At 41.7% G+C, this 15,587-nt stretch overlaps 1 protein-coding gene across 2 annotated transcripts in view; it reads left to right on the forward strand.

Annotated features, from left to right (window-relative positions):
- Window positions 1-7,572: 7,572 nt before the first annotated feature.
- Window positions 7,573-15,587, forward strand: part of nlgn3a (neuroligin 3a) — a 165,524-nt gene continuing 157,509 nt past the window's right edge. Inside the window, exon 1 of one of the 2 annotated variants that reach the window (XM_079479624.1) lies at window positions 7,573-7,795. The gene's annotated coding sequence lies outside the window, so the exon portion shown is untranslated. The remainder of the gene's footprint in view (window positions 7,796-15,587) is intronic. The other variant, XM_079479625.1, reaches the window with a different exon arrangement.

Here is a 15,587-nt window from a genome sequence, read left to right on the forward strand (position 1 = left end):
TTCCACAGTATTGATCTGAAGGAAAACTTTCACCGCTCTGAAGACTGAATGGAGTCATGCCTCATTTAATGCTGCCTTCCAGACACCTCGGATGTATGATATTTGGTATGTATGATATAACCTGGAAATAACAGAAATAGCATTAGAAGTGGGTAGTAACATTAAAAGAATGCAGTTCCAGAAATGACTTTAAGACGGAGATATCCTAAATCCAAAGTGACCGCCGTTTAAGTGTCATCAGCTCTAAGCAAGCTTTGAGGAGACATTCATGAGCACATCTTCTGAAGGTCTGGTCAAAACATACAGTATACTGTACTGTGTGTGTAAGAGATATTAAAGAGATGTCATTTGCCTCATTAATCAATGATTTTATCACTGTGAAACACAAACTGTATCCTACACTCTCATGTCTTTATATGCAGTAGTGTTTTTTAGGAAATCCAGTTCCATATAGGAGCAGATCATTTAAAAAGCATGCATTGTTCTGTACTACATGGATAAATTCTTTGTGATTTGGAAGTTTACACATTCATATTGCTTCTATAAGCAATTAAATAGAGTCTTCCCTGAACTGAAGCATCATTTTAGACGGTCCACGGCGAGTATGTTCAGTTGCCTAGCAACAAGAGCTCTGGTAAGGAGCGACGGCGTTGTGCCGTCTGGGTTGCTGAAGGTAATTCAAGGGGCAATCTGACTTTAAAATAGGTTCATTGTAGGCGGGACCTGAACTTTACATAATTATTGCTGTGGGCTACAACTCCTAATTTCGATTGGATGCATGTGAAAGCCAATAGAAATATGCCAGCAATAACACCAAAACAAGGCTTTCACCTAGCGACCTGAACTTTATTACTTCACGCAGAGATGATCTTGATCTGGATTAAACAAGTCAAAGTTCAGCAGTTTCACAGTCAGCCTGTCAAACCCATCTGTCTTTAATGTTACTTCTATTTTGCCTTTATATGACATAAATACTGTAATCATGTGGTTCATTGTTGAAACGATTCTCGGAAGCCAGTGGTTTGTTTGCTCTCTGTGATTTAATTCAAAGTGATGCACATAGATCGCAGCGCACGTCTTTTGCATGCATCATGTTTTGCATTACAATACTTCGGCTCTATTAAAGCCAGCCCTGGATGTTTATTTATTAATTTTTAAGGCGATGCTTGATGCTCTTTGAAAACAATTCCACGATGCCTTCAGCGAATCACCTTCTCTCTCAAGCCTTTCTCCATCCCTCTGCTTATTAAACTTTCATTGCAGATTGTTTTTTTCTTTGATAGCATATGCATATTGTATGGGAGGTGGGTGGAAACAGGTTGCGGCTGCTGCACTATTGCACACTGCAGTTTTGCATCCTGTCACAATGGCTTTATGTCAATCTTCTAAAATGACGTGAATGTTTTCTTACTGGTGTAGTGATCTGTAAAAATGCATGTGCTATTGTGATGGTTTAAGTCAAGGAGTGTTGGATTGATCTATCCTTACATCAGTGAGCATTCTGTGTTTTGAGTCTTTGTGTAACAGGAGTTAAAAAAAGTTTGTGTCCAAATCCAAAGTCCATTTCATAATCAATTTTGCCCAGCAACCACCTATTTTTAAAGAAATGTCCCTCTGAAATGTTAAAGTGACCCACTACCGTGTGTTTGGTTTAAATTGGAATCAAATCTGTTCATAAAGCAGGTGCTTCAGATAATAGCACAGTCCCGACTTCACTACGGAACTGTGACAGTAAAGTGAATGAAAAAAATAGAGGGAGTGCCTTGTGTTTTCCTCTGTGAATTGATTGGATGTTCATTCAGACATGACAGTTGGAGGGGAGGAGTTAACAGATGTCAATCATACGTCATCAGAGAAGGATCAGCACTTCACAGCAGAAAAAACATTTTCATGTTTGTGTGCATGGGTGTTTGTGTGTGTGCATGGGTGTATGTGTATGTGCAGATTGACCTGCAGAGAATGACTGTTCACATGTGTTTTGATTTTATTTGAACTTGAAATGTTACGTTTGTAGTTGTGGCATTCCAACCAGCCCAACGAAGCACATTTAAGTGTCAATTTAAGATGTGGCAGCAGTACCAGTAGTCATGTCATGTCAGATCACTGCTGTAGTGAAGTGATGCATTTTGGGGCCGCAGGTTTATGGCTGAGCATCTCTCTAACTGGCATGAGGGAGAAAGGTTTGCTACAATGGATTCTGGTGGGCTAACATAACCAAATGCCCAAAGTACCATCAGATCAGGCAGTGAACACAACTGCCAGACACCTCTTAAAGGGCAAGACGGAAGACCTCAGTCTTCCACAGGATCACCAGACCCCCTCTCCTCTCACCCTAAGCAGCCATAAACCTCCTAAGGACCTCCAGGTGTAACATGTAATATCCTGGCCATACAGCAGCATTGGCCAAAACAAAGAACAAATCTTTGCATTCTCTTATACACAACATGGACAATCTGTCACATATTTTGAAAGTGGGTTGAAAACTCATATTTCAAAGTTATACTTTATCCCATGCAAATGAGTTCCATACACATGAGGAATGGTGTGTGAGCCCCCTCTGACATCACCGGCCAATCACAGCATTGGAATGGAGGAGTGGATAAAAGTACCCTTCAGCAGAAACTCTTTGTTCTGAGTCTCCCATTTGGAGAGGCACTGTTCCATAGCTGGTGCCCCGATTTAGATGGATGGAGTGGTCATCTGACACACACACATCTGAGGTAATATATGATCTGTTGTGTAGTGACATAATTTGTGTTCTCACTATGCCTTACTAAAAATACGTTACTAAGTGACACCACTAGGTGGTGGTGTATGTTACATGGTGATAAGCTTCTGTTATACAGAAGCTGTGCGCCCCAACAAACTCACAACGCCTCGAGTGTCTGGTGTACGGCATCCTACACAAACGGTGCCGTGTGAGGCTCAAAACTCAGGACAGTATCACAGTAAGCTAAAGGACACACGCACACATCAGACGGCCATTGACTGTAGTCTGTCCGGTGTGTTCAGGTGCCATTTATTTTCACCCGACGCAGGCGATGTGAGGTGACGAGAAGCAACAGCACAGAGGGATTTCCTGGAGTCAGTTTGGTGTGTGTACAGTGATGTGTTAGTGGATGTCACAGCCTCTCGGCCAATCACAGTGGGCCTTCAGACACTTCAGACATCCTGCAGATGTTCCCTGATGCTTCCGTTCCCCCTTTGTCACATAGTAATGCATCATCTCACATACTGAATTCTTAAATCTGGGACTGGAAATCCTTTTCCAAGCAAGCAATATCCATTAGGAGGAAAAATTATTCATGTGATTCCAATGCATTATTTATCAGTTGATGAAGAAAAGACGTGCTTCTCACTTTTTCATTATCGTAGCTGTCCAAAGCGCCGTCGTGCTGAGAATATGCTCCTTGTCATAAAGTTTTCCAGAAGCTCTGACAGAGAAGTGTGAAATGACTTCAGATCATAATCTGATTGGTGTTGAAGCAGTAAAGGATTTCATATTATACGTCTCCTGCTCCAATATTCTGTGCTACATTCTTCTACTTTTTCTCTCATATGTTATCATACAGAACAGAATTCACAGCTGAGACACGTTTGTATTTCAATTATTCTCCATGTTTTCTATTTGTAGGGAACTCTTTCTACACAGTGGATATGAAAGTCAAAGCAGGGCAGATGTTTACTCTCTAAAATCCTGTTAGAAGCAAGCTGCTCGCTGTTACAGGTTTCGATTTAACAGTTGACAGTTTGGACAAGACAGACATAATGTGAAAAGTAGCTCAAGTAGTCTCACATATACATCAAACGATCTGTTACATTCTCCACTGAATCTTATCAAATCAACAATATTAACATATTGACAGAACTGGCATCTTAATTATGATAAAAAGCAACAAATCATTAAATTAAAAACATGATATTTATGAAATATGTTGTGTCCCACATTCTACATGATCTCTCCAACAAATGAAACACTTCTTAACATTAAGGCTTGAGCCTAGTCTCAGACTAACTTAGATGTTAGAGATGCCTTGATCGAAAACAACTTGTACTGACATATCTTAAAATATATCACTTCGATTGTTAGGTGTCAAGATGCACACAGTAATGTTTTTTTTGTAAAGTATGTTTTTAAAACATCTAAATGATCATAATTTAACTAAGGTCTAGTCCTGCCTTAAGCTAACCGCCCCTAAACGATCAGAAAAATCTATATTTCAAGAACATTCTTTTTGTAATCTCGTCTTGTGTTTATAGTCTGGAACACATCTTTGTCTGCCACTCATTGGACAAACAGACAGTCACACCATTGGTTGATGCAGGGTCATGTGACAGAGAGTCACCATTTCTGGGGAAATGATGTATTTGTAATCCTCGGCAATTGCTTGGATGTTTTTTTGACATGAAACCAAATACATTTATCTTTAAATAAAGGCAAATACCTCATGATTTTTGAAATGTACTGCCAAAGCTCAATAAAATCCTGACACGCGTGTATGAGTGTGAAGCTGCAGGACGGCAGGAGCTCCGGCTTCTGCTTCCTCTCTCTTGTTCTCTCGCTGTGGCTGTGACAAACGCAGCAGATGGAGGCTTTGCAGGTGGGAGATTCTGAAACTTCTGTTCCTGGGAACGCTGGAGAAATAAAGCTGCGAGTCTATGAGGGTGATAAATGTATACATGGCGACTCCTCCGCATCTCAACAGATTGACGGGCTGGAAATCATGTTCTGTAAAATAATGCCTTCATATTGAGCTATACTGCATTTAAACAAAGCACAAACAGACCACTGAATCCAGGTAAAACACAGCTCATAACCAAAATGAAATGTCTTCGATTTAGATGAAACTATGGCATGTTTACGCAGGTGTGATGTTGCCACATGATGTCTTCCAGTGCTGTTGATGTGCAGTTCTTTATGCATTGTATGGCATGATTATTTCCTTTTTGGCATGTTTCCATCTCACCTTTTCTTTCTACTTTTTGACTTTCAAAATTCTTTCCTAGACTATAATTAATAATTCATTAAAGTCTTTGATGTTCCTCTAGAATTTGAATTTACTCGTGACCCACTTAAATGATCTCAACAGTCTCCTCTAAAACACTGACCTCATCTGACAGCAGAAATCCGCGGCAGTGGCTCAGATCATCAAAGTCATGAGTTTTCATTCATCCCAAATTCAAGAAAAATACATTTATTTGTTTATTTTGAAACAACACAATAAGTGGAAATAATTCTCTCTCGATGCTGTTGGGTGACCTTCTGTCGCTCTTGAGGTTTCTGCTTTTGGTGTAATTTAACATACACTGGTCTGGACTGATCTCAGTTCATGCGGAAATGAGGCAAAGGAAAAGCTGTATATTCTGTCAAAACTGCGGTTTGAGTTGACAAAACCCGATAAAGCCAAACCGGGTTCATCTGTTTTATGATGCTGGTTACCAACTTTCCTTCTCAACTCACGTTTAACGATGAACACTGTTTTAAACCGATCCACTTCCTTGATCCTGAAGACTAAACACAGGTGGGTTACCTGGATGGGTGAAAACCGAAACTGGGGTCACAATACCGGCCGCTGGGGTTACCACACCACAAACGTTTGTTTTGTTTTTCTCTTTACGCTGCGTAAGGAAGAGTGGTGCTTTACATTTGACCAGTAACATTGACACAATCTACTAATGAAATGCTAATGGTGGCATAGAACACATTCATACCAGTGCTTTTCTCCTCATAGCAGTACATAATGGATGAGATGCAACTCAACACAACATTGCTGCTGCTGCTGCTGATGGTGGTGGTGGTGGTGGTCATCTCTCCTCTGTGTGCCTGCTTCTCTCACTGCACTGAATCTGAGAACACTACATGTGAACCTCACCATCACAATGCTGTGGATCATTAGGGATTTTGAGGTTTCCTACAATGTTCCAGTGGGTTGCTTACTGGCCATCCCTTAATCTCTAGGATAGTCTCATCTCTGGATGAGTGGCTCAGGTCCCAAAGTCTGTGGGATTGACCACACAGAGGAATCTGATATTTTAGAAGAGAAACGTAATCTGTGCTATCAATCATACCATGGTGAACAATGAAGATGAAGAGTTGCTTCAGGTCCCTGTGAAACAGTCGTAGTGACGTTTGCTTCCACAAGCACAAGATGAACACTCACTGGTTTAAACACTTGGATCAAAAGACGAATTGACCTTCATTAAATATGCATTGATCCACATTTAGTTACACGCTCCTAATTACCTGTAAAGCAATTACTGGCAGTAGACATAAATCTCTTCCCCGCGATACAGCGTTTCGAAAAAAAAACCAGACGGTGAGATTTGGTGCGTGAGGGAGGGCAGTGCAGAAGTTCAGTTTGGTTGGTCCCACCACAATCCCCTCGGTCTGCTGGATCCACCTGCAAAGGCCTGGCTCGCTGACATTGGCAGGTTGCATTCTGGGAATCCATCTGGTGGCATCACAGACAGGAGGAAAGCTGCTAATTAGCTCTCGCTGTAAAGGGGCCGGGCCGAGCGAATTCCCAGCTGTCATTAAACACACTCGAAGAGGCCGAGAGGATAGAAAGCACTTGGGATCTAATGCTCTAATTCCTCTTTTTAGAAGAAGGGAGAGACGAGTAACCCTTTACACACTACGGCGCAGTGTACACCTCAAGATTTACAGAGTGAAAATCTACTGTGTGCTGTAATGATTTTTGTCTGATTGTTGCTTTGAATCTACACAATCCTGTGGCGTCACCTTTGGCGAAGCCTCTTTTCCAACCCCAGCTGCGCTCCACAGATACACAGACAGCTTGAAATCATACAAAGACCTACAGCGGATTGCAAATTAGGGAAGAAAATATGCCAAAACACACATAATAGCTCTCTGATGCAAATGCACCGTAAGTGGCTGCTGTCGTTTTGAAAGCAAAGCTCCATTTTAGCAATGAAAGTTTGCACACTGAGAAAGTGGTCCACTGCTGGACCGGGTCCGACTGAGTCCGACTGCTTCTGACCATTTTCAATTGTGAGTAATCTGAGCATTGGATTGTATATGGAAAAAATGACCTTGCACAAGTCAGGGTGCAGCTGCATTCGCTTCAATACATGCCCAGAACAAATGAAGAGTTTGGTTCCACAAGGAGATAAAGTTATAGTTAGCCCTAGTTTTCTAGCTATCGTGGCTTAAATCAAAACAAACCAACTGCAGTTTGAATCAAATTTACCAGAAGATTTCTATCATTCTTGAGTAAACACAATAACAGCATAACAGATGTTTTTAGGGTGAGTTGGATTTTGACAGTTCAGTTTGAACTTTTCCCAGTGAGAACCTGCTGTTCAATACCACTGAAGGCGTTTATTGTAAATCAATCAGACCTGTACATGTTAGTTTCATGGCTTTAAAAAAAGATCAACCACAATAGTCAACTATGTAAAAGTACACCATAAAAAAATGACAACACCGTTTCCACGAATGCACCACACAAGCAGAATAACCTATTTAAAAAAAAACTACCGAGATGTCCTGGAAGCCCTTAGCTTTGGTTGCCTAGTAACCCGCGCCCGTGCAAGCGTTCCCGAACCCTCGAGTGTGACCGCGCTGCGCGCACTCGTGTGGCTCGCGTGAGGAGCTCGCGACCACGCAGGAGCAGAGCATCGGGAAAACACGGGAATGTGTCTGGAGCGTATTGATGAAGGATGCACGCGCTCTCCGGATAAGGTCACAGTGTGAGGATTACCGTTGGCGCGCGCACGCATGAAGGGCACCGGGAATACTGGGAATGGGGCTTTTCGTTTTACTTCACAGCAGGTGAGTCATTTAGAAAGATGACGAAGTTCTTATTATTAGCGATATAAAGCACGCGACGTGAGTATCTCGTGCACTTGTTACGCATCATCCACAGTGCGAGGCAACTCCAACGCTCTCCTTAGCGCCGGAAGGAATGACAAGCGTCGCGTTGCCGAGAAAACTCTTTGATTAGTCAAACGCTGCAGCGTCCAGATCGCGTCCCCGAGAGACGCGTTTGCTATGAAGGGATCGAGGAGCGTCTAGTCTGGTCGCGTCCGCGGGCGTCATGATTTTACCCGCAGCCTTGAAAGACGCGCCGCTCGCTCGCTCCTAGCAGTGAGGAAAGCTGCCTTGATTTGTCTAGCGTTGTCGCGTCGCTCAGGGATGGAGCGTTCATTTAACGCGTGGAGGACCGGATTCGTGTATGAAAGATTGCGTGATGTGCAATATTGTCCAAGCATGAAGAATATCTCGCGTCATTGGATGATGATTATAATAAGTGATCCTTATGGATGAAGTCTTGGGTCTCAGATATTTATAATGCAGCATTGGAACATAAACTCATTTCATATTCATTTGCATTCATCAATATCTGTACAGTTTTATTTGAAAACACAAGCTTGTGTGTCACGCTGATGTTAAAAAGACTCCAGAGAAAGACTGCATTTCATAGAGAGAGAGAGAGAGAGAGAGAGAGAGAGTTGTCATGGTGATGTGGTGAATAAGCAATTGTTGCCCATAAAAGCCGCGCATTACATGCATTGCTGTTGCCATTTGCTGTGAGTGAGGTGCATCTTTCAGCTCTCACTCGAGTGCTTATGAGAAAAACACATTTGAAAAGGTCTGAATGAGCGTGGATGTTAGTTATCTTTAATTGTGTGCAATATCTCGTGTGTGATGAGCAGACCTCTCTTAAAGGATGATGCATGCTGCTGCTCTCCGCAGGGATGTCTTCAGTTCCATCTCGTCTCTACTTTTAAGTTAAAGAAAAGTGATTTGTGTTTCATGTTCTTCAAGACTGAATGTGGTTAGTTTACATCAGTGCTCACAGTACCTCTATGGTGATTTTGGCAGACAGGACGTGTTTCCTATTGAATTTGTTGGTGTTTGTCAGTGGGAGGCATTGATGATATGAACCCATCGTTTTCCTGATGTTGACAGAATAAAACATTGAGGATCAGGTGCTGCTCACATTTCATTGTGATGTGTGACATACTCTCCAACAGGATTTATTATCGTTGTAAATATTTCTTTCATATGTTTGATCTTAGCTTGCTTTGTCTGTATGATTACGTCAATGAAACACCGAGAGATGAGACGAGATGCTTTAATGTCATACAGAAAAACTCAAAGCTTCTGCAGCTGACCTCCATGCTTCAAAAACCTTAACAGAAACACTGCAGATTCAGAAACAGACTCGTGTCTTTCAGTTGCTGTTATGTCAATTTGTTAGAATATGAAGACAAAGTTTTTCCACACAAAGTTCAGATAGAGCCTCCATTTGATTGGCACATTCATGAATCGCATGCAAACATGTCCAGCTCAGATTTTTTTCACTAAAACAGAAAGAAAAATGTAAATAATCTTCAAAATCTGTCAAATGAAGCATTTACTCTGAGGCCCATTTTGTCCATGCATTCTTGCAAAAACACCTCCATGTCATCCCTGAGCTGAAACCCAAATACAAAGGACTCTCTTGAATCTTCTGTCTGTTGATGGAGTCTGTCGAGGGCTTTTTCCTTCTCATTTACAACACGCAAAAATGTATCGAGTCTTTTTTTAATACAATAAAGTATGACAACATATTCAAGCTTCAATAAGATGATAAAGCCTAGCACAAATGAAATATTTAGCAGATAAACGCTGAACTTAAAATATGTATATATGTAAAATATATAATTTTTCACAACTCACCGTGTTCTCCGCCATGCTTGTGTCTTAGACAATTAAAACTCCGCCCGCACTTCCGGTCCTGGCGGCGGGGCGCTGGTGGTGTTGTGGGTCTGCAGCTGGATATATCTCAAACAATCAAAGATGTTTTTCACATGATATGAAATGTATTTTCAGAACAAGCAACATGTGCATTGTGGTAATATTTTTGTGAACATTCTCATGAACACATTGCACTGGAGTTCACATTAATGTCATGCAGTATTATTTTACTGTGAAAATGCCAGTTTAATAATAAAAGTACAGGCAGTAGTCCTTAAAGCAGTAGGCAAAAACATGTCTCATGAAATTCACTCTTTGATCAAAGATATTAGTTAACTGTTGGTTAGTTAGACAAAAATGTGAAGAGACGAACCCAAATACAGTGTCATTTGACGTGATGTTAATATTCAGTGTTTCTCTTTCACGCTGTTGTACTGTATGTACACGGGTTAAAGACCAAAAGGGCTTTAAACACAAAAACAAGAAGTATAATACTATGTAGCAAAGATCCATTAAAAGGAAAGAGGCGGGAACCAGCAAACATAAATAACTTTTAATATAACTAAAAGAAACAATAAAACAAACTTAAAATGAAGCAAAGAAAACATACAGTCCAGGCCTAGTCCTCTCTCGTCGTACCCTCCTGTCGCTCTTCCTTTTATGCTCCCAAGATGCGAGCGTTCCCTCACGGCTCTCGTCCCGCTCTGCTCGTTGCGTACTGCTTTAAATTGTTGTTGTTAAAAACATGAAAGTTTTCTGTTTAATTTAATTAAAAAAAGAATTCCGAGAAAAAAAGTACATTTTCCCTTTTTTACAGAAGACGCCCACTAAAATGTCATTCAGTGCAACAATCTTGTCATGCATATTAACATCAAAAATCTAATTATGACATATAAAAAGACTAATTACTTTCACCCCATGCTAATTAGTTGTAATTGTAAAATCTGTTTTATTTGCCACTTTCCTAGGTTTTGCCCGTATGTCAATAAGAATTTGTACTCATTTAAAGCACAATCAAATGTAATATGCTCCCTTATTCTTTGATATTTTTCAGAATAAGCATGTTGTTTGAATTTGTACATAGATACTGTGTTACACTGAATGACAATGTTCATTTTTTTATTCTCAAAAAACCTAGTTGAAACCATAAAGTAGACTTTAACTTACATTTAATCTGCTTTCTATGGACATAAAATCCCTTTTGTACATTTCTTTTGATGGAGAGATCTTAACATCTTTGACCCACACACAAATTCTCATCTGTGGGGATGAACTAAAACATGACACACGTATCCACTTCATTTCAGTGTCTTGGCAAGCGTGATGCCACTAAGAAGCAACAGGAATGGAATGTCAATGTTCTCGGCCAGCATTTCACTGACCTTGTCTCAAAAGATCTCTTATACTCGCTTAAATCCGACTAAAGCTCTGCACTTCCCAAAAGAACAAAGATGCCTTTCTTCCAGGCCCCTTATTTCCCTTCTATTGACCAGCGGACTTGGACAAGTGACCTTGCATTAGCCATTTTGTAAAGTTTTACAAATGCAACACTTCCAAGTATTTATTTTTAAACGCAATGAAAATGATGTCAGATTGCAGGTTGTGAGGTGTGTTGTCAAGCCTGAAAGGCAACGATTTACCTCCAGAGATCTGAGGCTGTTGTTTTAATAATGACAACCGTATGCTGATGCACAGTCAGGTTCTTCAAATGTTAATGGTCTCATTGTCTCAAGCATTTTATTTTACCCCGTCTAAAGGCTTCCAAGACAATAAAAGCGTTGAATTCTAAAGTCCAAGCCGTTCACATGAGAACATGCCAAGGAAGAATGTCTATAACCCGCTTGTCTTTCCTAATGATGAAGAAAGGATGATAGTATTTCATATTTTACTTCTTCTCCTTATCAGAGTTCATGCAAAATGTGTCTCTTTATATGTTCTACTGCAGTTTCTGTTGTTTGTGATGTTTGTCAATGAAACATTTTATAGCGGATAGTCACACCGAGATACAGCGCACACACACTTTATTCATTACATCATCAGCACTCAATCATGTTTGTGTATTGATGAGGATCAATAAAATCATCTCTCATCTCTCATCCAGCACAGCAGTGTAAGCTCTTTAGGGCTTCTGATCAAATTGACAGTTTTACTGTGCAAAACTAGCATCTGGCATCAAAACTAGTAAAGCACGTTGATGCCCAATTACAGTTACCGGTATTTACTTGCAGTTTTTTATAGTAAAATAAGCTTTACTGGTTGAATGTTCATTTCTGACTTCTGAGAGAAGTGGAATGTCCAGCTCAAAATCAAGAAAGTAGACTACTGCCTGGTTTTTGACACATTCCTGAAATCTTTGTGTTTTCTCTTTATGGTGACAGGTAGCATAATATTCATTAATGCAGCATTAGCTGAACATAAGCGCTGTAGCTGTTTTGAAAACCTCTGTATGACTGATGCTTCTTCTGTTGATTATGAGGAATTATTGTTGGTGCATGAAGTTGTGTTTTCACCTCACCTGCCAGCCACACTGTTTTTACACACAATAAAACACAACATGTTGCTCTGTCACCGTCAGTGGAAACAGGGCTATTTTATCAATATTCTTCATGTCACTTTAATCCCTGCTATTGGGATTACCAAAACGTTGACACACCACAACTCTTCTGATGAAAAAAGAGTGTATGCATATTGTGGTGAGGAAGGCGGGACGAGAGCCGTGACGCGGGGCCGGTGGCGTGAGTGATAAGTGGAAGCAGCTGTGCGCGCACCGGTCCCGCATCTTATCACGGAGGAGATTGGGAGCTTAAATGGATGTTCGGCAGGACTGTTGACGAGAGAGGACCGGGCCCGGACATATGTTTAGTGTGTGTATGTTTTATGGCCGGCAGTCTACCGTGAGGTGGCTGTCGGTCAGTTACGTTATTGTTTATTTAGTTAAAGTTTTATTATTGAATGTTCGCCGGTTCCCGCCTCCTTCCTTCCCATCTAACGAACTTTATTACACTGGTGCCGAAACCCGGGAGGAAGGAGGGACATGCTGTCAAAGAGCCCTCGCTGCCGAGGGTGATCGCGGTGCTGAGGAGTTCGGGCAACGCGGACAAGGGACGTCCGCCAGCGGTTGCCCGAGGCGGTGGTGCTGTAGCAAGAGGAATCGGCTGGGACGGAGAACTCGCGGCGTGCGCCTGGGTCGAGGTGGGGTGGTTGCCGTTGGAGCCATCGCCGGCCGCCAGGGCACGAAGACCTCGCTGCCGTACTCCTGGGCCTAGGTGGGGTGGCGGCCGTAGAAGAGGGAGCGGAGGAGTTCGGGCCGTTTGCCGTTGGCCGGAGCCTGCTGCCGTCCACCAAGGAAAGGGGAGGAGCAGGGAACGGAAAACTTCCTTCCGGCTGCCCTCAGCCAAAGAAGCCACCGCCAACCGCCAGGGGGCGGAGGAGGAGCAGACCTTCCCCCCGACGTCCAGCACCACCGCATAGCACCGCGATGAAGAGCCTCTCGGCTGGGCTGAGGACCGAGCGACAGCGTGTCAGGGAACCGGACAATTTTTTTTTCTTTTCCTCTCTCCCCTCTCTCGTCCCTGTCGCTCCGGGGGCTCCCGTCTCCGTTCTTTCGTCTCGCCGGTGCATACCCCCAGGCGCCGCGGACTCCGAGACTGGCTCCCCGGGGGGGGAGTAGGTACAGTCTCGGTGGTGCCCCCCGGCCTGTAAGGGGTGATGGGGGTATGTGGTGAGGAAGGCGGGACGAGAGCCGTGACGCGGGGCCGGTGGCGTGAGTGATAAGTGGAAGCAGCTGTGCGCGCACCGGTCCCGCATCTTATCACGGAGGAGATTGGGAGCTTAAATGGATGTTCGGCAGGACTGTTGACGAGAGAGGACCGGGCCCGGACATATGTTTAGTGTGTGTATGTTTTATGGCCGGCAGTCTACCGTGAGGTGGCTGTCGGTCAGTTACGTTATTGTTTATTTAGTTAAAGTTTTATTATTGAATGTTCGCCGGTTCCCGCCTCCTTCCTTCCCATCTAACGAACTTTATTACACATATGCTTTCAGTGTATGAAAAAGAGCCATTTTCAAACACAAGTCATATGAGTTTGGAACGACACAGCAGTGTGTAAATGATAACAGATTTGAGCACTTTGGGTGCTTTATCATTTTTAATCTCAGAATGTTAAAAAACTACAGTAGATTATTTGGCCATCTTTACTGTTATGAAGAATACAATGCGTGGACAGGACGTATTGATTCAATTGTTATTTAGTTAAATGAATTCATTCAGTATTTCACAAAAGCAGACTGTAAATCATTGTGACCTGCAGTATTTTAAACAGTACACACAGTGAAAGTGTGAGACTCGTATTCAGGGCCGGCCCGAGGCATAAGCGAACTAAGCGGCTGCGGGGGCCCCTCAATCGTTTATTTTATTTATTTATTTTTACAATTAAATAACTTAAACAAGTGATATAAATGAATGAAAGAATGAATATGAATGAATAAATAAATGAATAATTCAAGACAAGAAAATTCAGATTTCCCGACAACTGCTGCTGTGTCTGCTAGCGTTTGAGTCATCTCGCGTGCGTTGACAATTAGCGCCGGTGCGCAAGTGCGCGTCACTGTAATAAATGGTAAGCCATGTAACAAAAAAGGATGTATCCTCTGGTGCCGAAAAGAGAAAGAAGAAAAGGACAGAAAATGAGAGACAAAGTTTGCTCACGTCACTTCAGGTACCATGATCTTTTATAAGCCATCACCAGAGCTAACGTAAACGTCACCGCCATCAAAAGTAAAATGTCTCGCATTATTAATATACATTTATCTCGGTGTAGTTCACGTATTGATTATATATAAATATCAGTTTAAGTTGGTGAAAACAGCCGAAGGGGAACTTAACCTTCTCGGTGAAAGCGATGCCAGCTAGCATTGCTGTGTGTGTTGAAGTGAACGTTAGAAAATATACCTATTCCGTGGGGACTTCTGTGATGAAAATAGACTTCAATTTTATTAATATGGTGGCGAGTGTTGTAGCAGGGCTATCCTCATATTTATAGGCTGCAGTTATGCGATTTTGAGGTCATTGTTGTACAATTGTCATTGTTGAACCGCTTGCTGTTCTTATGTTTGCTTTCATTATTTAAGTATCTATTTTTTTGTAACATTCTGTGGTATTATAAAGATGATTTAAGAATAATCCAGGCAACAGGAGAGTAGTGAATCCGTAACTTTCTTTACTCAACTTTCTTCTTCTTTCGTGCGTCATTACGTACGTAAGTCACGTCTCATCACGTGACAACAGCAAGCGTTACTATTTACAAACAGTATACACAAATAGTAATATTGCACATTTCTCATGAACACAACACATTCTATTTTTGATTATATTAATGTTTGTCTATTTTTGTTTTATTTTTAAGATTGCAAATTATTTATTTTATGTTTTGTGACAGTTTGTATTCAGAAGTTTAAGAGTAAAGTATTTTATTTAAGTATCGATTTTGTATTATTTATTTTGTATTAATACATAACCTCACTATATAAATTTATAATGTTACATTATAGCATGACATTTATGTCAATAATCTTCAAGCAAATGGTGACTCCGCGTGGTGGGAGGGGGGCCCCCAAATCAAATTCTGCTTAGGGCCCCCAAGAGGCTCGGGCCGGCACTTCTCGTATTGCTCATTTTCACACTGGCCTGATGAACAGAAATGAACAGCATCAAGATATTTAACATGTATTTCATTCTTGTTTATTCTTTTCTTAAGACTCTGTTTGTCTATCAGAGACATGGAGAGAACTTCATAGCGGCAGAGAATAAAGCCACATATCCGTAATGCAACATTAGCTGAACATAAGGCCAGTGAGGTGAAGGGCTGTATGGTTTATTATT

This window comes from Barbatula barbatula (genome assembly GCF_947034865.1).
Source record: "Barbatula barbatula genome assembly, chromosome: 18".
NCBI classification, from domain to species: Eukaryota; Metazoa; Chordata; class Actinopteri; order Cypriniformes; family Nemacheilidae; genus Barbatula; species Barbatula barbatula.